Raw genomic sequence first — 23,964 nt, 5'->3', positions numbered from 1 at the left:
CCAGTCATTTCGTTGCTTTAGGGGGAGACCATTGGTGCAGAGGTGTTGGATTTAAAACACAACACCTTCCCTAATGATGAGCAGACTGGAAGTGGGTTAGTGAATTATTCCCTTCCAAAGTCCAGCGCTCCCCTTAGGCAAGTGGTTGTAACGACTTGCGCACACAAGTAATGCATTGTCAAAACGCACTAGTACTAATGAAAGCGTTAAAAAGGCATACATTCTAAACCCATGCACAATTCTGACATACAATCATGTTTCAATGCTACATGGAGAATCAAAACAAACATACTATTGTTCCAAGGGCATGAAAATACATGGCCAAGGTGGTGTAATGGGAAGCAGCTCATAAGTAATTTAGTAGCAGTAATTGATGGCACATTTTGTGATGTGCACACATATAAGGCACTTCCAGATCTAAAGTTTATATCATATCTGACTACGTTTACTCCTTTATGTTACATCTGTGCACAACTGACAACCATATATTTGAGTAAACTGTGATGTATACACCTTGTTTGAGTCACTGTGATCTGCAGACAATAGTTTAGGTTTGATGCACGCCTACATCTTTGTAGCACACACATTTATGTGAAACATGCTTTGTGATGTGTGCACAAGTATTCATGATCTGAGAAATAAGGGTAATCTATATTATTACTGCCCATTTAATTTAATATATATTATTTTATGGTTGTTCTTGGTTAATATAAAGTTGTGTTAAATTAGTGTTAAAACAGTGCAGTTCCACCCACCACTCAAATTCCTTCAAAGTAAAGGGGAACCTCTGATACCATGGAGTAGATGGAAGGTAGAATGTTAATCTTTATGAAAGCAATCAAATCAGACAAAATGTCCACTGAAAGTTAAAAGACCATGGCCCAGATGTAGGTAAAATAGATTTACCGATTTTTAATTACCGAATTCTACCGATTCGGTAATTAAAAATCGGTAAATCTAAGGGGTGGATATGTAGGAACATCCAGATGTTCCTTTTACCGAATCGGAAAATATCTGTATTTACCGATTCGGTAAATACCGACCGGTAATGCCCCATTCATTCCTATGGGCTTTGAAGCCCATAGGAATGAATGGGGCATTACCGGTCGGTATTTACCGAATCGGTAAATACAGATTTTGACAAGGGTGCAGGGGGTGTCACTTTGACACCCTCTAGCACCCCCAAAAAAGATTCAGGGGCCATGTGCCAGGCATACCTGCCCTAAGGGCAGGTCTGCCTGTCATATGGCACAGGTGTGCATGCACACATGTGCATGCACACCGGAATCTGTATTTTACCATGAAGTTGGACTTCATGGTAAAATACCGATTCTGTAAGGCGTGTGGGACTCAGAAGAGTCCCACCTACATCTCGTTGTTACCGAATCGTAAAAAATACCGATTCGGTATTTTACAGATTCGGTAAATTTACCGATCGGTAAATTTACCGAATCTGTAAAATATGTGGCCCTACATACCATTTTGTGAATCTCGGTCGGTAACGGCCGAAAATACAGATTTTCGGCCGTTACCGACCGACCTTCATCCGGCCCCATATTCTTACATGCGTTAGGTTCCGAAGGTCATGTAGTTTTCCACATATTGCCAAGATTATTAGAACCTGATGTGCATGGGAATGTAGATAATTATCAGGTAACAGTGTGGAGAATAGAATTAAGGGTTACGCCTAATGTTAGACTGGCATTAGAGAGTTATAAACTCTGTACCACACCACAACAAGAAAGTAAATATGTTGATTAATTCTAAACAGTGTTAATAGTGTTATCCATCTCATGCAAATTTCCTGTTATGGGAGATGAAACAATAAGATCAGATTATAGGCATGTTAAGAGTAAGAACATTTAAAAACAATAACAGTTATTAGGTGATCCCAATTTACAAGATACTATAGCTACAGCAAAAGCCATATAGCAGTCTGAGAAATGGATCCAGACAGGTAATAAAAATAAGAGGGGATCCACAAAGACAGAGGTTTGCAGTGTCAAGGAGGCTCGAAACTGAGTAGAAAGTAGGCAAATCAAAAATGAGAGTATTCTATAACTGTGGAAATAACACCTCAAAATGCTGTCCTGCTATAGGAAAAGAATGCAAATGCTTGTAATTGTAATTGCGCTTATATAGCGCTTACTACCCCCATACGAGGCATCAAAGCGCTTTTTCGGCGAGTAGCACACTACTTCAGAACCGAAAAAGGATTAGTGGTGAATTAATATAAGGAGATCTTAAATTATTTTAGGGGTGAAAATGTGAGTTTGTTATTTGGATTGAAAAGGGATGGTAGAAGGAAAGAAGAGGGAATGGTTTGAATGTATATAGTGCTTCCTACCCCTGGTGAGGGGTTGTAGTGCTTTTCAGTGGGTAACACGCTATTCCAGAACCCAAACAGGATTAGTAGGGAATAAAAATAGGGAAATATGAAATTAATTTGAGCGGTCGACATCTTAGTCTGTTAATTGGGTTGAAAAGGATAGGGAAGGGACAGAAGGGAGAAGGGTCTAGAAAATGTTTTTTTTATGTAGCTCAGCAGTAGTAGGAGGTTTGGGATGAGTAAAGGGGAGGTGGAGGGTGAAGAGTCAGAGGGAAGGGTTTAGAAAGGCTTGATTGGGAGATCTGACTAGTAAAAGACGTATGAGATAATGCAAGGAGGGGTAGAGGAGGCAAGAGTCTAGAAAGGGTTATTTTGTTGATCATAGTAGTAGAATGGAGTTTGGAATGAGTGAGAGAGCAAAGTAGAGGATATATTGAGAGAGATATAAGGTGAGATGCAGGGTAGTGCATTTGAGATGCTGAATTAGAAGTGAAGTAAGAAATATAGAGATACATAAGTACATGGAAGGTATATAGGTGTATATATGTTGTAAGGAAGCAAATATATGTATATTTGATTTGTATTTAATAAACTCAGACATTTAAGTGTTGCTGTACTTTAAGTGAATGTATTTTTATATATATATTATTTGTAGTTCAATAGTGAAGCAATTGTAGATAAATAGTTATAATAACATATTTACTTAGTTATGCAGTCACCTATATACCTGTTAAACATGTAAAAAAATAACCATAAGTAAAATGTACATTTTGTAAGCAGAACTAACAAATATCTATATATTTATAAACATAATTATTATTCACATTTATGCAAAGCAATACACATATGTAGGCACACATCTATAGTCTAAATAAATGTTTATATACAGAGGGATATGCTGTATATTCATGTTTGAGTACAGTGGTTATGTGGGGAAGAGCCAAATCTTGAGTAGTCTTCTGAAGATAAGGTAGTATCCATGAATCTTATGTTTGGGGGTAAGAGTATCCATAGTTTGGCTGCTTGAACAGAGAAGGATGTTCCACTTATGTTTTTTCTTGTATAGTGGGATTTTGAAGTGAGGTGCCAATCTAGATGGAGGTTCCTTTGCTGAATGTATTTGGTGATTTGATTCCTGATGAAGAGTGCTCCTGTTCCATGCATCGCTTTGTGGGTGATCCATAGCAGCCCTGAATGTGGATAATATGGCAACTGGTAACCAATGTCGGGCCTTTGAAGGCAGAGGCGATGGGGTCTTGTGGCTTTATATGAGAGTAGTCTGGCAGCAGAGTTCTGAATCCGTTGCAGTCTTTTCATAGTTGTTAAAGATGATCCATGGTAGAGGCAATTGGCATGATCAAGTTTAGACAGAATGAGATGGTAGCCTGGACCTGGTATGGTAATCTCAGGTGAGGGAAAATGCGTCATAGAGTTTTTATAGTAACAAAGCTTGATCTTGCTAGTTTGACCACATGGACAGTCATTGATAGTTTGGAGTCCATGGTAATTCCGAAGTTTCTTACTTCCTTTGCTACTTTAGGCGGTGATCCCAGATCATCAGTCCAGGCAGCAAGTGCGTAATATTGTTTTCCAATTCTTCCCAATCGCCACACATGGGTATTTCCATTTTGGAAGCATTGAATATGAGATGGCTCCATGTCATCCACTGATTTGAAATTAATCAATCAGTGCCGGTAATGATTTCATGTAAATGTTGAAAAGGATGGGTGAGATTATAGAGCCTCGAGGGACCCCTGCTTTTGTGAAGTATGTTTGGACGAAAAGGGGGGGTATGGATGACATTAGTTCTGTTTTGAAGGTAGGATGTGATCCAGTCGAGAGCAGTCCCCTATATGTCGGCTACGTAGAGTCTTTGTATTAGAGGGTCATGGTCAACCATGTCAAAGGTAGCTTAGAGGTACAAGAGAAGCAGTACAGCAACTCCACTTCAGTCAACTGTGTTCTTAAGGTCATCCCAGATGGTAATGGGGGAGATTCTGTGCCTCTTCTTGGACGGAATCCTGTTTGGAAGCCTGAAAGTATGGAATTAACTTAAAAAAAATTGTGACATCTTGGCGAAAGCTGCTCTTTCTATTAGTTTGCCCTGGATAGGTCTATTTGTAATTGGTCTGTAGTTGTCAGGGTTAAGCGGCACCAGGTTTGTTTTCTTTAGCAATGGACGTATGTATGACTTTTTTAGATGTTCTGGAAATATTCCAGTAGCTAAGGAATTGTTATTGATTCTTCTTACTGGTGTGGCAGCAGTGGTAGTTAGAAGAATTTTCTGGAAGGTTTGTGGTGGACACGGGTTAGTAGGGCTGCCAGCACACCAGCTTGCTTTGACCAGGTCAGAAATTCATTTCGTGCAATTTGTTGGAAGGAATGGAGAGGCTGGTTTAGTGTACTCTTGAAGTTTTTTTTTGGAAAACGGGTCAGTGCTGGGTGGTTTCTTTTGTTATAAATAGGAGTTCAACATGTCTGGTTTGGTCGTGTAATGATTTGCCAGTTTGACTGTGAATTCTTGAGTAATGGGGTGAGCTCCATATAGGAAACTTAGTTTACGAAATTAAGTGAGAATTCTATAAAAATTATTTAATTTTATCATTTATCATTTTGAATTCTGTTCGAATATTATTTTTCTTAGCTTTTTTGTATGCTGATTTTTATATAATGTGTTAAGTTTCTGTAGGTGAAGTTTGTCTTTATTGGTGTTTGTTTTGAACCAGGTATGGTTGTATCTTTCCAAATTGCTGTTTTATCTCTTTTATCTCAGTATTTCTCCAAGTTGCCTGTTTTCTGTTGTTCTTTTGTGTTTTTCTTAGTTGTATTAGGATATCAAAAGCTTCCTGTACCCACTCATATATTTTTTTAACAGAATTTATTTTGTCTAGATTTGTACTGGATTTTAGTTGTGTTTCTTAGTGTTGAAAATTGAGTTTGTTCCACGGTCAATAAATGGAGGCATGTAGGGTGGTTTTAGATGTGTTTCTCTGTATTGTTTTATGTTGGAAAGCAAGCAAATGGTGGTCTGACCACTTGGCTGAAGTCATTGTTTGAAAAGTAATTAGTTCTTGCAAAAATGACATCTAGGATGTGTCTAGCGATGTGTGTGGGTTTGTGACAGAGCTGATGTAAGTCCAATGAGTCTAGGCCAGTGATGATTATTTTCAGATGGGGTATGTTGGGTTTGTCATATCAAATGTTTACGTCCCCTATCATGGATATGTTGGAGTACAGTATTATAAGGTTTGAAACTATGGTTATAAGTATGTCTGGAAAGGTTGCCTTGCTAGGTGACGGTCTGGAAAGGAGCAGGAAGTTACAGGAGGAAGATGGTGTAAGGGTTGCATCTGAAGAAGAGGCCCGCACAACCTTGTATGGAGACGTCGCTAGCTTTAGTAAAATGTAAATGCAGTATTTGTGAAGGGCGAACAGCTACCTGAAGGCATCCTGGCACTGGGGGCCATCAGTTACTGCTGAGAGTGACATGGTGCTGGGCTGACCTGCCGCCGGTGATCGAACCGTGAGCCCCAGATTCCAGCGTCAGTTGCCCTGGCCGTGGCGCCACACCTCTTCCCGAGTGATAGTGATATTTAATGTTTGTTTGCATACAACAGCTAGCCCCCCTCCTCTTTTGCCTATACGATTTTGTGTGATAGTTTAGTCAAATAAAGAAACAGAGCCATGTCATCTCTTAACCATGATTCAGGTATGAAGAGTAAGCCAGGCTCGGTGTCAGTGAGAAGGTCGTAGATGTGATGCTTGTTTTTAAGATTGGTAGAACATTTATTAGTAGGCAGTTCAGAGAAGGTGCTTTGGTGACAGTGTGACATTGTTTTGTAGAAGAGTGAGCAGTATTTTGTGGGCTTGTAGCAGGTGTGTCCATAGTGCTGATATTAACTGTATGAGAATAGCAATAGTGCAGGTGTTCTGTTTTGTGGTCCTCATCCAGCAGGCTAAGAAGGTATTTTGATGGGTCTACGTGTGTAAGTGGTGGAGATGGTGTTTGAGAGTGAATTGGTGAGCTGTGTTGTTTTTTTAAAAGCAGCAATGTTGTGCAGTAGAAAAGGAGATGTGAAGTTGTGAAGAGTGGCATGTTGCTTATGTTGTTTATGTCCATTTAGGGAGCAGGGTGTATGAGTTAGGGGTGGTGGTGCAGCTTGTGGGTCATGTTATAAGATTCTAAATTGTCCAATGGATGAGAGGTGGTTAGAGAGTTGCAGTGTTGCCGTATATGTGTTAGGAGTGGGGTAAGAGAGAATGCTTGGCAGTTGAGTTGGTATAGGTTGTGTATTATTTTTGTAATCAGGAAGGTTAGAGTGGGTGTATATTTCTAGTTTGTGATGGAAAGTATTATGAGAAATTGTGTGTGAGATTCTTTTGAACTGGTTTGTGCGTTAAGTTTTGTTTTTGAGTAGTGAAGAGAGGTGATAATGTGTTTTTTTCTGAGTAGAATTTGTATGTTGTTGGAAAACAAGGCATTAGTTGTGAGGCCTGTAAAAGTAATGGGTCTACATTTGTTCTTCGCTGGGACCCAAACACCCCATTATAGCACTTGAATCTCAGAGGGTAGCGTTGCAGGGCAGTCCACGTCTTACTCAGGGGTGGTGGTGTGGGCTAGGAGTCACCATTGACAGATGCGCAGAAATAACACTCAATAATTGATTGTCCAGTCTGTGCTTTTCTTTATAAAAAGTAAAAGTACACTTATTACACACACACTACTCAATACTATGCATCAATTTACAAATATACATAAACTGATGGAAATACTTCTTGACATTGCATATACTCTCCCACCCCTCCTGCAGAAGGAGAGAATAGTACAACCCCTCACATGTATGAACATCATCTTGCCCCCAAATGCCATGGATTGACCATACCTTGGAGTGGGGACCCTTACCACTGGCACCCATGCAGTGGCTGCCCAACGCATTATTTCAACAAGCATTTCATAATGGGAACACCTGCCATAGTGACATATAACCCTCACTGAGAGCATATAATATGTACAATACAGTATACACCTTTAAACCACAGGGGCTGACAGTCTGGTTGTTCAACTAATGCAGTATCAAGAATAGATGTCTACGCATGACTTGAAGTGAGAAGTACTTATCACATCTGGTAACATGTACAATGCAATTCAATTACAGCCCCTATAAGGCATAACACTCATAATCATATGGGTATGCAATTATAACCAAGCACCCTGGCAAGGTGCTTACAAGATATTTTGAAATCACATGTAACATCACATATTGCATGTGACTTCTAGTCTCAAAAGGACCACATTTACGTAAATGCACCTCCATGCGTTTACACCCGTCCACCCCTAGGATATGTCTCCAATAAGACAATGCATATTCAGCCTCTCACTCTTGGGTGTAGTCTTAATTATCTGCTGTCCCAGCTGAAGAACAAAAGTTCAAGCATTAGGTGGGCATGCAAACATTCAAAAACCCTTGAGGGATTATTTCCTTGCAGTCCCCCGAGACGTAGGGTGTAGACTTTCCAATTCTGTGATGGGAGAGTCTGTGCTGCTCCTCCAGCTCCCCCTGCATCTCAGTGGTGGTTACCCTCATCTTCCTGGGGTCACCACAAGCATTGAAGCATTGGTTTTCTAGTTTTCAAAAAAATGCAGGATTTAGAAGGATAAGGTTGTTGGGTGCATAACAAGAATTGTTTTTGTGTGTGGAGGCATCATTAATGGAATAGAATATTGGTTGGGCATAAATACATGTTGTTTTTCATGCAGCATATATAATTTGCAATACAGGAGGTATAATTTATATAGAGTATGCAGTTGCATTGTCTGCTAACGGCGCTAGAAGTGAAACGGAGTTAGAAGCGAAATAATTAAGCTGACGGTCTTTTTATGAATTTTTGTATTTTAGATACTCCTGACGAAGGGAACAATCATGAAATGCATTGGGTCTTTTAATCATGACATGTGGAAACTTGAAACTGTCCTATGCAAGTAAAATCCTTGAAGGGCATCTTGAATGATTAAGACAAATTGAATAATTTTGAAAAAGGTGAAAACTAATAGATTAAAAACAGATAAACAGAAGATAAAATTGAAACTTTGATTAATTTGATTCATTCATAAAGCGGCTGTGCAGCTTGAATGGGGAACAGTTCAGGTTTCCTTACTCTTGTACATACTTTCAAAGCGCATTGGGTGGAACACTGATCAAGCATACACGCCACCATAGCTCTGAAGCTCATAAAAGGTGAATAAATAGAGTACATCAGAGTGCAGTCAACCACTACTGTTTGACAGTCACCACAAGCTGATAACGTGCCGATTTCACCCCCAAATGCGGCCAGGCCCCACTGGGCAGGCATTATCGGGGGCTCCCTCTGGAGAGTGCCTTTGTGAGCAGTGCCGGGGAGAGCCGCGCAGGCTTGGCTGGTAGCCTTGTGCCACATTCCTCTCTTCCTCGGGGGCCCGGCCCTTCATTAATTCCCTCACTTGCTGACATCATGGCCCGGGCCAGGAGCAGGTCTGGTGCCTGGCACTAGGTGACAGTTATTGATTGATGCCCTGCAGCTTCACCCCATCTTTCCCTTTTGGAGAGAAGACCTCTTCCCTGGGTAATGATTGCAATGAAGGGCTAGGCCTCTGATGCTACAGCTTCGGGAGGAAGTTAATTAATCCAGCCTGGCAGGGTCACACCAGGCTTTGGCTCTGGTTCTTAGCTGAGTCAGAGGAATATGACATTTCTTGATGACCCATAAGCAGTACGGATATGCATTTAGACAAAGCAGAATTGTTCTTTTCACACAACCTACAGTTCTTTTGGTTCATGTCTGGAGTTTGTAGTTCCAAGGGAACTGAAATTACCCCATGTGGTCTCCTTCTTCATAGGTGTATAAAGGAGTGTTCCTACAGTTAAACACTCAAGCACACTGACTATCCCTTATTTGTGTATCCCCACATTGTAGGGCCTATTCCATGTCACCAACCAACTCTGCATAGTCCCTTCTACCTCATTCTATCGGTACCCAGCTCCTGGGCTGTGCACAACAGGATTCTCACCAGCACAGCCCTTACACATGTGCACACATGTGTTTGCACATGTACATGTAACCAGTCTGGTGCCCCTTACCATGGCTGCAGTGCAGCAGCCATATCTCACAAGGCAGACACCTGTGGAAACCACATGCAGTTCATTTTATCAAGAGTTTACCGTGGGTAAGTCTCAGCTTATGAGTCTCTCCCACAGTAAAATCTCAAAAATCAGGTGTTCAAACAGCAAACAATCCAATCGGCTCAGATGGTCAGAACCACCTTCTCACATATGTAAAGTGTTGTTGGCGGGTGGAAGCTGCAAGGTAAAGGGGGTGGTGATGTGCTTTGGAAAAGAGTGTATGTGGTGTGTGAGACGGCATGAACAGCAGTTAAGAGGGATTGCTAAAAGGGGTAATATTTGTGGTGCATCGGAGAGTAAGAGTTATGTGGATGTGTTGGTGGTTGATTATAGGATTGTTGGTGACAGAAAGGGGTCTGTTAGGACAAGTTAGAGTAAAGAGTGTGTGTCTGAATGGGATATTTTTAATTCATTGTGTGGAATTGGGTAGTGTTTGTGATGAGTGGATTGGTTAGTGGTATAAGATAAAGTTGCGTTTTATGTGTGAGTGAAGGTGCAAATGTGTGGTAGTTGGAGTAGAATGGTGTAAAGGTGTAGTTTGTGGGGTTTGTAGTGGGTGCTGAGACTTTGGAATGTGTGTGGGGTCTGTTTGTTGTAAATGAGTAGAGCACATTTGCAGTGAATGTATTGATCTGGTTACAGATGTGGACGGGGTAGGGTGGGTGCTGGTGAAGGAGAAAATGGGCAGCATATCTGGTCCTATGTCACACCAGTCCTGAACAGGCCCAGACAAGCAGCTGTCCTTGTCCTCTCTAACCTTTGCCACAAAGCATGGGCTTAGATGCCCTGAATCCTGACCTTAAATAGCCCTAGTTTTCTGGTGATCCTTTCGGCCAGTGGGAACCCTCGCCCTTACCCTAACTAATCACATCATTAGCCCAAAGACTTAGGACAGATAGGAGACCAGGACCTCACCGCCAATCACAGCCCTAGTCCTGGCAGCCAATAAGAAACAAAACTCTAAGCCCTATGTCCAATAGAGTCACTAACCCAGACACCAAATAAGAACCATAGACCTATCAGCCAATCAGAACACTAAGCCTGAGCCCTATGGATACACCAGATACAGCAGCCAATCAGAGCACATAAGTAGCATCCAAAAGCAGCTTATATAAGTGACATCTGATCTCAAGCTTGGGCTGCTGGGCAGGGGGCTGGGAGCTGCTCCTCAATTCAGAATCTCCTTGGAGACAGACAGGCTCAATCCACACACTGAAGTTCTGCATATAAGGGCCTTAAATAAGCCTCTAACAATACTACTTTTTCCACACTCAAACAACTCACACCCCTAGATAAAAAACACGTGCTACATACACTTTCCTAGCACACTTTATTTTGTATCTTGTTTTACTCACTTGCTAAGACAACAGGGAGCTGGAGGTGTACTGCCTACACACAGGTCTGAGCACATATTAGGGGAGAAACTAGGCGGGAAATTTAAGTAGTCACAGGCAGGTGTCTACAGCGCATTTTGAACTAGAAAGCCCACAAACAAACACGTGAAATTGAGGCAGTCATGGACAGGTGAAACAGAAGATTTTAACTACAAAGCCCGGAAACAAACATGTGAAAAGGAGGCAGTCATGGATAGAGGAAAATCACTTTTAAAGGTTCAGGAACGGGGGCGTGGCAAAGATGGCGGCGAGGTAGGACGCTTAATTTCTGGCTCCTGCCCGTCGTCCGCCCGTAGCAGCACAGCACGGCTCCGCGTTGGCCCGAACAGCATAAGCCAACCCCACAGACTCCCGCAGCACACACTGAACCGGGTTTGAACCCGGGGCCGAACACACAGAAGCGGCCGTGGAGACAGGAGCGGCGCTGCCAGGGAACAGACCCGGCCATCCCACACTAGGGAGGTCCCGACAACACGGCAGTTCAGGCCCGAACCGCCAAGGCTAGCTCCCTTTTTCCCAGCACCCCTCCATCGCCCCATCGGTCCACTGACCTGCTGGCAGTGCCGTGACTCAACCTGCAAACAAAACAGGTGATGGACAGAATGTGGATCAATGTCACACATTCACCCCAGTCCAAAGATCTGGGCCCAAATCCATCGTTTTTTTGCTCGGATGCTTGATTCCGTTCTGGGAAGGACATGGCTTTTGTAGTTCGGACTGGACTGTTCCCATGGGGCATAGGGTCAGAGCTGATTTGCATATCGCCATTGTCTAACCCAGGGTGGTGTGGAGTGTAAAAAAACGATGGATTAGGACCCAGATCTTTTGACTGGGTTGAATGTGTGACATTGATCCTCATTCGGTCCATCACCTGTTGTTTTTGCAATTCCGCTATAAGTGTACTGGGGATGCCCAGACGTGGGTCCCAGGCACTCCACACCACTGGAGTCAAGCTAGCCGGGCTGATGAGAGGTGTTACCTCGAAACCGGTCCGGTCCTCGGATGCTTGATTCCGTTCTGGGAAGGACATGGCTTTTGTAGTTCGGACTGGGCTGTTCCCATGGGGCACAGGGTCAGAGCTGATTTGCATATCGCCATTGTCTAACCCAGGGTGGTGTGGAGTGCAAAAAAACGATGGATTAGGACCCAGATCTTTTGACTGGGTTGAATGTGTGACATTGATCCTCATTCGGTCCATCACCTGTTGTTTTTGCAATTCCGCTATAAGTGTACTGGGGATGCCCAGACGTGGGTCCCAGGCACTCCACACCACTGGAGTCAAGCTAGCCGGGCTGATGAGAGGTGTTACCTCGAAACCGGTCCGGTCCTCGGATGCTTGATTCCGTTCTGGGAAGGACATGGCTTTTGTAGTTCGGACTGGACTGTTCCCATGGGGCACAGGGTCAGAGCTGATTTGCATATCGCCATTGTCTAACCCAGGGTGGTGTGGAGTGCAAAAAAACGATGGATTAGGACCCAGATCTTTTGACTGGGTTGAATGTGTGACATTGATCCTCATTCGGTCCATCACCTGTTGTTTTTGTGACTCAACCGGCGGCACAGGGAAGATCTCCCGGACCACTCGCCGGAGACACTGAGGCGTGAACTTGCGGTAAGAGTAAACCGCAGCCCCACCAGGGGCAGAGGGACTTTCAGGCCCCAGGCTTCCACCGCAGCAGCAGGAGGGGTGGATGGGACCTGCGACCAACGCTACCCGCACCACGCAGTGCAAGGCCCGGGCCTACCTGATGCCCTGGACCACAACAATCCCTGGTCTGGGGTGAATTCATGCCCGCCGCAGACGCGAGCACATCGGCAATGATCTACACCAGCCCACGGCCCAGGGAGGAGCCCAGTTGAACTTGTGCCTCTAACAGCACTGCATCTCGGCACCCGGGGGCCCCCTCCCTTCCATCCATAGTTGTAATCGCCCACCTTACATAGCGGCCAACCACCCCAGCCACCCACAAGGCCCTGAAGCGGGTTCCACCCACTACCCTGCTTGAACCTCTGAGGGGCCCGGGTCCAGACTGCACTGACTGCATCGGTGGGGAGGAGAGTGAGCCCCGAATCAACGGAGCCCAGCGCGGCCCGGGGGTGAGTCCGTGAAGCTACCACAGCTGCCACGAGGTGCCCAGTGCCTGACCTGGAGGAAGTAACATTCAGACGGAAAAGGCCTTGGCCTGCTGGGGTTGTCAGGCCCTGCCTGGAAGACTTGAAGGGGGGATTGGCTTCCCCCTGAGCCCCCATCGACGCAACTACATACATCCAGCATCTACTTATGTGAGGCTCCACGCATGTTTCTGAGGCCCACGGCTCTCCTAGCTCAACCGCACCAGCCCCGACCCCGGGGCGCAACAAGGGCCTAAGCAGAAGGACATACATAGCGGGACTGACCCCTGGCCCCGGAAGAGACAGGGCCCGACCTCTAGGAAGCCTTCGAGATCCAGGGACAGAGGGACGCGCGTTCACCGCATCAACTCCACACCTGACGAGATACAGCCGGAGGATAATCCCGGGGGGCCATCGACCTGAGGCGGCCGCAGTCAAAGCGGTCCCTGCCGGGGGATGGGGATGCACCCCCTCTCGACGGACAACACAGGGCCACTGACACTTCAGGAAGACGGTGGGGAGAAACTTCCCGAACAGTGGAGCCGGCCATCTCGCTAGAGGTACCCTCTTTGACCCTCGGCCCACACCAGCGCTCACCGGCTGGAGATTGAAAGGATGTCCAAAGCCAGACCAACAAAGTGAAACCCCTTAAGGATATCTTTGGCGGCTCGCAATCCATACCTAATATGGCAACAGTAACTCCAGAGGATGAGACAGCGAAATGCCCGATGACCACCGGGGATGAGCCAATCACAAAAGCATTCCTTGAGTCACTGTTCCTCACTCTTAGGGAGGACATTCAATCCGTCAAGACTGAATTTGCTGCAGAGATCAAGGAGATACGCCGAGACGTTTGCAGCGTGGGAGAATGGGTTGCCTCCCTTGAGGGGAGAAGCGATCCCATGGTATTGGACTTAACCATACTCCAACGAGAGGTTATCCAACTCCAAGATCAAAATGTTGATATCCAGACCCAGATGGAGGACCTAGAGAACCGATCTCGAAAGCACAACATCCGGATCTGCGGGGTCAAACCTTCAAATGACACCCGCGACCTCTTCGTTTTCACCCAAGGCCTCTTTTGCCACATCCTGGGGGACGAGCACAAGTCCGAGGTTGTCCTGGACAGGGCCCACAGAGTGGGGCCGCCCGAGCTACAAATGCGCTGCCAGCAGATATTCTTGTGTGTGTTCAGGACTTTACGACTAAAGAGGCCATACTCGCAAAAGTGAGATCCCTACACCCTATCTCATTCCAAGGCCACTCTCCTCTATTGTTCCAGGACCTGGCCCTGATCACATTGCAAAGAAGCCGCTAATTTCACCCGGAGACTGAACACCTCCGGCAACAAGGGATCTCATACTCCTGGGGACATCCCTTTCACCTCATTTTTTGCCACAATGGGAGGCTCCACCAGATCCGCTCCTTCTTGGAGGCCTGTCGCCTGCTGGGCCTCGCGAAACCCACTGAGGGTGATGACGATTGCAGCACCGCCTCCAGACCCGAAGAGTCACCGTCGGGGTGGCAGAGGCAAGGCAGGCGAAATCAGAGATTGCCAAAGGTCAGCAAGCAGCTCTTACTGCGGCCACCGAGTCCCTTTCGCGAGAAGACTCGACCACTAAGTGACCTCCTTTGAAATGCCAGACTTTTTACTTGCTTCCTTGCTGGTTGCAGGGGGGATGGCGGGATAACCGTCCTCCTTCTTGGCCACACGATGGCCCCCATTTGGTTGACTGCCAGTCGTCCTGGGACGGCGGACTATTGTTGCTCATTAGACTTGTTCGAACAGTTGCCCGTTGGGAGCTAATCCCGGGGGCTCCTTCCATCTAGGGTCCTAGGGTTCTTTTTCTTTTTTCCTTTTTCCTCCTTTTCACTTTTACCCGGGGTTCCCCCTGTCCACACCTCCCTTTCAATCACCGGTGCGAATCAGTGGATGTCCAGACATGATCCCTGCCTTTCAATGCCGTGAACATAGCTTGTCCGCTCGGCTCTCACTACAGCTTAAATTTTTCTCAGGCACTAGATGTCAGTTAGACTGCTTAATTATTTGGAACACTCTACCGCCGATGTTTGTCTCTTACAGGTAACACACCTGCTGCATAAATATCATCACAGGATGAAATCCCGAGACTTCACCACACAGTTATTCTCCTCTAATCCTACTAAGTCGGCAGGTGTGGCAATTCTTGTTTCTCGCTCCTTCCAGGGAAAGGTTCTCCAGAAAGACGCTGAGATCATGGGCCGCCTGCTCACCTACCCCTTCCTAGTAGCTGGGGTGTCCCTTATCATAGGTTCAGTGTATGCCCCCGATGAGGGTCAGGCAACTTCCTCCATAGCGCACTCACTGAGGCGACGGCTAACTCAGAAAGACGCCTACTATTGGGGGGGACTTGAATCTTGTCTTTGATAATCTTGCCGACCAATCCTGTCTGCGCACGAGCTAGGTATGGGCTCTTTCACAGTCGGGGTTAGCCTGTGTACATGAATTAGGTCTAGTCGATTTGTGGTGACACTTCCGACCCCACAGCCGAGCTTACACCTATTACTCAGGCGCCCATAAAACCTATGCCAGGCTAGATTACTTCCTCTGATCCACCCGCTGCAGGCGCTCGCCACTGACGCTGACATCCTCACTGCGTCCCTCTATGACCACTCTCCGGTAATGGCCTCATTCTCGCTCCCACACATGCAGCTACCCCCGTGACACTGGCGCCTTCGCGATTCACTTTTACACCAGACCTCCATATTTGACCAGATTAAATCAGCCATTTCGAATTACCTAGCTCTTAATGCCAACTCAGATACCTCACTAGTGACACAGTGGACTGCCCTCAAGGCAGTCCTACGGGGAGAACACATAGCTATTTCCATGGCCATTAACAAAGAACGTTGTCAGAAAAGAGCTGAGCTCACTCGGAGGGTCGCTGAATTAGAACAGATGCATCAATGCACTCGGGCAGCTAGGGCATGGCGCCAGCTATGCATGGAACGGAATCAACTTGCGGCGTTGGATCAGGACAAAGCCGAATATGCGCCTCTCCACCTTCACCACTCCTACTACACCGGAGGGTATAGATGTGGCCGTCTTCTGGCCCATAAATTGCGGGAAACAAAGACAGGGGGTGCAAGCCATCCGTCCTCTTTGGTGTGACCCCACCTCGGATGATGTAGACATTGCAGAAGCTTTTTGGGACTTCTATGCCAAGCTTTATTCTGGCGACTCCCTTGACAAACTCCGCAGCTTTGAATATCTAGAATCTGCACAGAGACCCGCCCTTAACTCCGCACAAGCCACCCATTTGAATAGAGACATCGGGACGGAAGAAGTTATAGCAGCAATCTCTTGCCTTTGGCTTGGTAAATCGCTGGGCCCGGACGGCTACTTGGTGGCTTTTAATAAAACTTTATGCAATCAGGTTTCCCCCTTACTGCGGGACCTCTTTAACACGTTTGCCCAGGATGGAGCCATTCCTGAGGAAATGCTGCACGCATCGATTATAGTTATGTCAAAGCCCGGGAAAGACTCAACTCTGCAGCACATATAGGCCGATCTCCCTCTTAAACGTAGACATTAAATTATGCACGGGCATCCTGGCGACACGCCTAGGCCACTACATGCCCCAACTGGTGGAGCCGGAACAAGTGGGCTTTATTCCCCAAAGGCAAACCAGTGACAACATGAAGAGAGTGCTACACCTTATTAAAACAGCTTCCCGCACGCAAGGGGAATACATGCTATTGGCCATCGATGCAGAGAAGGCCTTTGACAGGGTCCATTGGGCCTATCTGGAACCAGTCCTACAGAGATTTGGCTTCGGAGATAAGATGCACACTCGCATCCTCAATTGCTATCGTTCACCCCAAGCCACGGTCCATGTTAAGGGCCAAACATCCTCCCGATTCCCCATTAGCAGAGGCACCCGACAGGGATGCCCCCTCTCTCCCCTCCTGTTCGCACTGTATATGGAGCTACTCGCATTGAGAGTCAGACACCATCCCCTTATCACCGGGATGAAATTCAGTGGAGGCGCACACACGATCAGCCTCTACACGGACGACATCCTACTCTCTCTAACCAACCCTGTCCAGGCACTACGAGCCCTTTTTATTGAACTGCATAACTTCGCACAGACCTCAGGGTTTAAAATTAATATGGACAAATTGACCGTCCTCAATAACTCGCTATCTGCAGACACGCTAGACCACATACGGGAAGAACACCCTATCCAGTGGTCTACTACCACAGTCCCCTACCTGGGAGTGCAGCTAGGGCCGACCATACAAGCTGCTGTTACTGCTAACTATGATAGACTCCGTACTCATATCGGAGGAGAACTTGGCAAATGGAAACACTACCCCCTCTCTTGGCTGGGTAGAATAGCAGCCTCCAAAATAACAATTCTCCCGCAAATCCTCTACCTATTCCAGACTCTCCCTTTGCGGCCTCCTGCCAGTTGGATCCAACAAACCCAGTCTGATCTAGCACAATTCATATGGTAGGGCCGCCAACCAAGGTTCAAGTACGCGATCGCGGTCCTACCTCCTGAGGGAGGAGGGGTTGGAGTCCCTGATCTCCAGCTTTACTTCTATGCTGTGTAGCTCCACTACTTAGTAGAATGGAGCCGCCTAGAATCTGGGAAACATTGGCTCTTTCAGGACCAAGTGGTCGCTGCCATGCTCCTACAGGGTGTCCCCTTCCTTCGGAAGAAGCATAGGCCACCTAACCTCTACGCATCTTGCATCACAAACACAATTATGGAGGCTTGGGATCGCACTGCCATCCCCTACGAACTGACAATGCTTCCCTTCCCCTGAAGGCATTGTTTAATAACCCCGATTTCCAGCCGGGAGTAGACCCTAAAGCCTTCACAAGCTGCCGCCCCACCTCATGCCTCTCCTTGGGGCATCTGTTTGACTTGGAGTGCGTCATACCATTCCCACAGCTTCAATTAGATTATGGCATGTCAGAAACAGACCGTCTATCCTACCTACAATTCAGGCACTGGGCACTACAGCCGCAAGTCAAACCATGTGCTCAACGTCTATTAATCCCATACGAGAAATGGCTGATTACCCGATCATCTGATAAAAAACAAATCTCTGACCTTTGCAAGCACCTATTAGCGGCCACCACCTTCACATATAATGCTGGACGAGCGCGTTGGGAGCTGGAGCTGGGTAGGACTTTATCTCGCAAAGAATGGGATTTTTTTTTTTTTTAGTCCTCATACACCATATTGGGCATTTCTTGAAGGGATTCCTCCAACTCTTCTCATCTGGCTAGCTCGTTCCAACCCTAGTATTGGGCCAGTAATGATAATGAGATGGGGTTCCCTCAAGTCAGAACTGTTTCCTTAGTCCACTCCTATTCACCACAGTTCCATAGCCATGCGTTACTTGGGAGGAAAAGGACCAACAGTGCCCCGGCAAAATCATGGGACCGCTTTTACTTATTGCGCCAGGACAAAAGGGCCGACCATATCTTATCCAGGCTCGTATTATCACAGGCTATGTCTGATTCACTGGTAAAAATTATATGTGACAGGCATTCTGCAAACGTTGGAGGGTTTGGGGATTTCCATGCTCTACATATCTCTCTCCTAGCCAGTATTACAACATAAAAGATGAATTTAGATATTAGATCTTTCAGGTAGTAGTCTGTTGTCAAGTCGAAAAAAATTGTCCTGGGGTTAACCTCCACCTGTTGTTGAAGAACATCTTCAAGAAACATTTTCACCTCAAGCCAATAGCTGATGATCGTAGGACAATCTGCAAACATATGGAGGTCGTCGGCCGCCAAATACCTGTGTCTAGGGCAATGGTATTCTGACCCTATCGCCTTAGCTAGTTTCCCTGACGTCCAGTAAACCCTGTAGGCCGTGTAGAGAGGGTTTCTCTTAAGGGCAGCTGGTTTTACTACTGCCCACAACATAGTGAAAGAGTCCCTACAGATGTCACCTAAGTTATGCATGTCGGGGCCAAAAGCATTGCCCCAGAGATGCTGGGTTTCAGATGCCGCCAGACTTTCATCTTCCAACAAGGCCCAATACCAGAAGGAGATTTCCCGTTTCCAGCCTCCCTTTCTAGAGACCGAGTATAACCTGACACTCATTTCTTCATGGTCCCAAGACTGGGTTGCCCACCACCCAGACAGTTTGTAATATTTAAATCTAGTAAGCATGCCACCTGCTATGTTGGAGAGAGATTCCCAGCTCAACAACTGTGAATCCTTCTGGAGATCACCCCAAGATTGAACTCCTGCCTTTTTCAGTGGCTGAGAGAGATGGTCTCTGAGACAAACAGGGGTACATGGGGAGTCCCAGATGGGAAACAACCGTTACAATGCAACTATTACAACGGACTACTTTTACAACGCAGCTACTACAATGCAGGATCCTTTACAACGAATGCCTTTACAACGAATGACATTTAGCAGTTGCTATTACAACGCATGCCATTACAACGTAAGTATAGGTAAGTATATCATTTTATTAAAACATTTATTTATTAAATAAAATTATTTTAATTAATTAAAATTTAATAATTTAATAAATATAAACAATACAAATAATTAATAATAAAAAAGTACTTAAAATAAATAAAATAAATTAATTTAAGTAATTTTAATATTAATTTAAAAATAGTTCTAAAAATAAAGAAATGTAAAACATTTTTACCCCTACACTATCCAGCACTTACCCTACTATTACACCCCCCTGGAGTTAGAATAGTAATTTTTACCCCTACATTATCCAACACTTACCCTTCTATTACACCCCCCTGGAGTTAGAATAGTAATTTTTACCCCTACACTATCCAGCACTTACCCTACTATTACACCTCCCTGGAGTTAGAATAGTAATTTTTACCCCTACACTATCCAGCACTTACCCTACTATTACACCCCCCTGGAGTTAGAATAGTAATTTTTACCCCTACATTATCCAGCACTTACCCTACTATTACACCCCACTGGAGTTAGAATAAGCATTTTTACCTCTACACTATCCTGCACTTACCCTACTATTACACCCCCCTGGAGTTAGAATAGTAATTTTTACCCCTACACTATCCAGCACTTACCCTACTATTACACCCCCCTGGAGTTAGAATAGTATTTTTTACCCCTACATTATCCAGCACTTACCCTACTATTACACCCCCCTGGAGTTAGAAGAGTAATTTTTACCCCTACATTATCCAGCACTTACCCTACTATTACACCCCCCTTGAGTTAGAATAGTAATTTTTACCCCTACACTATCCAGCACTTACCCTACTATTACACCCCCCTGGAGTTAGAATAGTAATTTTTACCCCTACACTATCCAGCACTTACCCTACTATTAAACCCCCCTGGAGTTACAATAGTATTTTTTACCCCTACATTATCCAGCACTTACCCTACTATTACTCCCCCTGGAGTTAGAATATTATTTTATTACACATACACTATTTAAAAAAATATATATATATATATTTACAAATACATTAATAAAAAATGTACTTAATTAAAATAAATACATTAAATATTTATTAATTACATTTTTATTTAAAATTATATACTTACCTATACTTACGTTGTAATGGCATGCGTTGTAATAGCAACTGCTATGTAATGTCATGCGTTGTAAAGGCATTCGTTGTAAAGGATCCTGCGTTGTAAAAATTAAGTTCTAGTGGTATGCGTTGTTAAAGTATGCGCTGTAACGTCATACATCCTCCCAGATAGGAGCCTGGCATGTATAGTACGGGATTTTAAGACTCTTCCTGATATAAATCCAGTCTTTCAATGCAGCCCCCAGGACCTTCAGCCTGACTTTTTTGTAAAATTTAGGGTCGCCGAATTTGAAGAGGAAAAACTCCTGTCCTTGAGGAATATCATGGAGTAAAGCCTGAAACAGTAGGCCCAATGAGGATGGAACATGCTTATTGGCCTGTATTCTAAATTTTTTAAAGTGGAACGCATGGCAGTAATTGAGTACATCTGGTAAGGCTAAGCCCCCCCCTATTTAGATTTCTCCTGAGCTTTTTCCAAGCAATTCTGGGAGATTTGGTATTCTAGACAAAGGAGCCAATTTTCCCCTGCATTTTTCTGAGCTATTTGGATGCCCAGATACCTAATTCGAGCCTTAGTCCCCTGTGTTCCGTTAACCTGGTTCCATTCCATAATCTCGGTCTTATCCCTATTTATTCTGTAGCCAGTGATTTCCCCGAATACTTCCACCTGCTCTACTAATCTAGGGATGGCCTCTGCTGGATTGGTTGTATACATAAGCAGATCGTCTGCGTATAGGGCAAATTTTAGCACCAGGTCTGAGATTTTAAAAGGTATAATTGGAGGGTCGGTCCTAAGCCGACACACAAAAGGTTTTATATATAAGTTGAAAAAAGGGGTGACAGGGGACACCCCTGCCTGGTGCCCTGGGAAATAGTAACCCAGTCTGAAAGAGCACCGTTAACTAAGATTTTCGCTTAGGGGGCAGAATAGAGAGATCTAACAGCTAAAACAAAATTACTAGGGAATCCAAAACTGTTTAGAGATTCCTAGAGATTTGACCAGCTCACCTGGCCATAAGCCTTGGCGGCATCGATGGCAACTAAAGTTAATGGGAGTTGTTTATCTACCTCCACATTGATGGCGCCAATGGCCTGAAAAGTGAGTTCATTCAACTGTCTTCCGGGAATAAAGCCCCTTTGGTCTTGATGTATTATAGTTTTGATGATTTTCGCCGTCCTAGTGGCTAATACCCTAGCAAAGATTTTATAATCTATATACAAAAGAGAAATAGATCTGTATGACTCAGTTTATAGGGGATCTTTATTGGCTTTAAGAATCAGGGCTACAGTGGCTTCAGACCAGGACCTTGGAATGGGCTCACCCAGCATATATATTTTATTAAAAAGATTTTTTAAGACAGGCACAATTATATCAGATAGGGCAAGATATGCCAATTTGGGGAGGCAATCTGGACCGGGCGCTTTACCTCGGGCCATTTTCTTCAGCTGGGCTTCTGCCTCGCCCTCTGTAATACTAGAATGTAAAAAAGCCCGACCCGCTTGTGAGAGCTGGGGGAGGACAATCTGATTTAACCAATCCTCTGCTTCCTGAGCGCTAAAATTAAGATCTTCCTTATATAGGTCCTGCATAGATAGTCTAGCCTCCTCCTGGATCTTATCATCATCATATAGGATGGTTCCTGTGCTTTTTTGAGATAGAATATTTATCTGATTCCTTGCTCTATCCGCCCTGGCCTTCCATGCCAGGATAGAGAAACATCATTTCCCATATGAACATTTTTAAAGTTTGCTGACATCCCACCTATCCTTTAAGATCTTATCCAAATTTGCCTGAAATTCTTCCCAGAGGCCCACCAGCTCAATTTGTATTGATGGGACTTGGTTCTCGGCGCTTGCAGAGGCCCACTGCAACTCCTGGTCTCATTGGAGAAGAACATGGCGGCAGGATCACGCCTGTCGTAGGAGCTCTTGCTACATCCAGACCAAACCGCTTTCCAATGCCCAGCACGACATACCTTTTCGGATGCAGATAAGCGCTGATCCTGACGGTGGGAGCAGTTGGGGCATTTTTCTTTTAAGAGTGGGGGCCAAAGTGACTAATTTTCATGCCGTTTCTCTTGTTTTCACAGTTCCATATGCCACCGTCGCCGTGGGTTGCCGGGAGCTGAGAAGCTGAGGTGCCGGGAGTCGGGAGCTGGGTGGCGCGGCGTGGTGGAGCTTGGAGCCACGGAGCCGGGCCTGCATGGGGGTGGAGACAGACATGGATTCTCAAGCTCTCGAACCTAGCAGAGGTCGCTGCTCGAGAGTGTGGAGAGTTTGGAGGAGAATTCAGGCGGCAGCAGCCAGGAACAATTTTTGCACCCCGGAGGGAAGAGTAGATGCAGCTGTACTGTCAGTGGCAGCAGGAGGGGGCCCGGTCTGCCGAGAATCTGCGAGCTATTTACAATTAAGAAGGAAACTCTCTGGCGTACAGCATTGTTCATGGAAAAGGTCCCTCTGGCAGAACACGGAGCAAGAGCGTTTCCTGCACCTCTTGCACCCTCAGCTAGGAATAGATATCAGTTCCATTCTCAGACCGAGCTGAAGAGCACTGCCATAAAAGAGGCTAAGGAGGGGGGGCTTGGGGGAGGGTAGGTTTAGTTGCATTGACGCCTCTTAAAAAGAAAAAAGTACGAAGGTTGGAGAGACAAGAAAGTGGAAAAATTTCAGGGGCTCTGCCCTCCCCTTAAAGCCCGCACCTTCACTTAAATCGTATTTCAGAATCATGGAACAGGTGGCCACCTCTAAGGGGGTGAAAACCCCCCTAAAATCTCCTACCAAACAATGTCTTCTTACCATCACCAACGAGAATAGGTACGCTTCTTTGCCTTGCGACCCTGAGATGGAAGAAGGGAGTGTCTGAGAGTCTCCTGGTCTTCTGGTCCAGATGGACACCACCACGCCGCCTTTCTACCCAGGACCCACAGTTAGCCCGGACCCGACCGGCACCTTGGCAGGTCTTAGACCTGTTTTTCCTGACAGTAATGATGCTGGTGGTCGAAATAAGACGGATACAGGCAGTTATAGCTCTGGAAAGTCTGATGCTCTGCCTGAAAAGTCAGACAAGGGTCAGCCGCAATTGGAAGTGCTGTTCCAGTCCCTCAGGGGGGATATATTCTCTAAATTTGAGACGTCGGAAGCCAACAAGAAAGCAATACATCAGAAATGCGAAACCTTAGAGTCTAAATTAGACAATGTATGTAAGCGCACGGGGACCCTAGAATTAGAAGTAGTGGCACTCACTGATGTAGTTCAGGGGAATACAAAAAGCATCTGGGACCTGAAGACTCAGAATAATTCACTCCAGATGGATATTGAGAGACTAGAAATGCAAGCTAGGAGGAACAACTTAAGATTTCTGAAAATCCCGGAAGGGGCAGAGTGTGGTGATGTTAAAACTTTTATTTGCAAA

The sequence above is a fragment of the Lissotriton vulgaris genome, chromosome 6 (assembly GCF_964263255.1).
Source record: "Lissotriton vulgaris chromosome 6, aLisVul1.2, whole genome shotgun sequence".
NCBI classification, from domain to species: Eukaryota; Metazoa; Chordata; class Amphibia; order Caudata; family Salamandridae; genus Lissotriton; species Lissotriton vulgaris.
Note: the sequence above shows the minus strand (reverse complement) of the source record.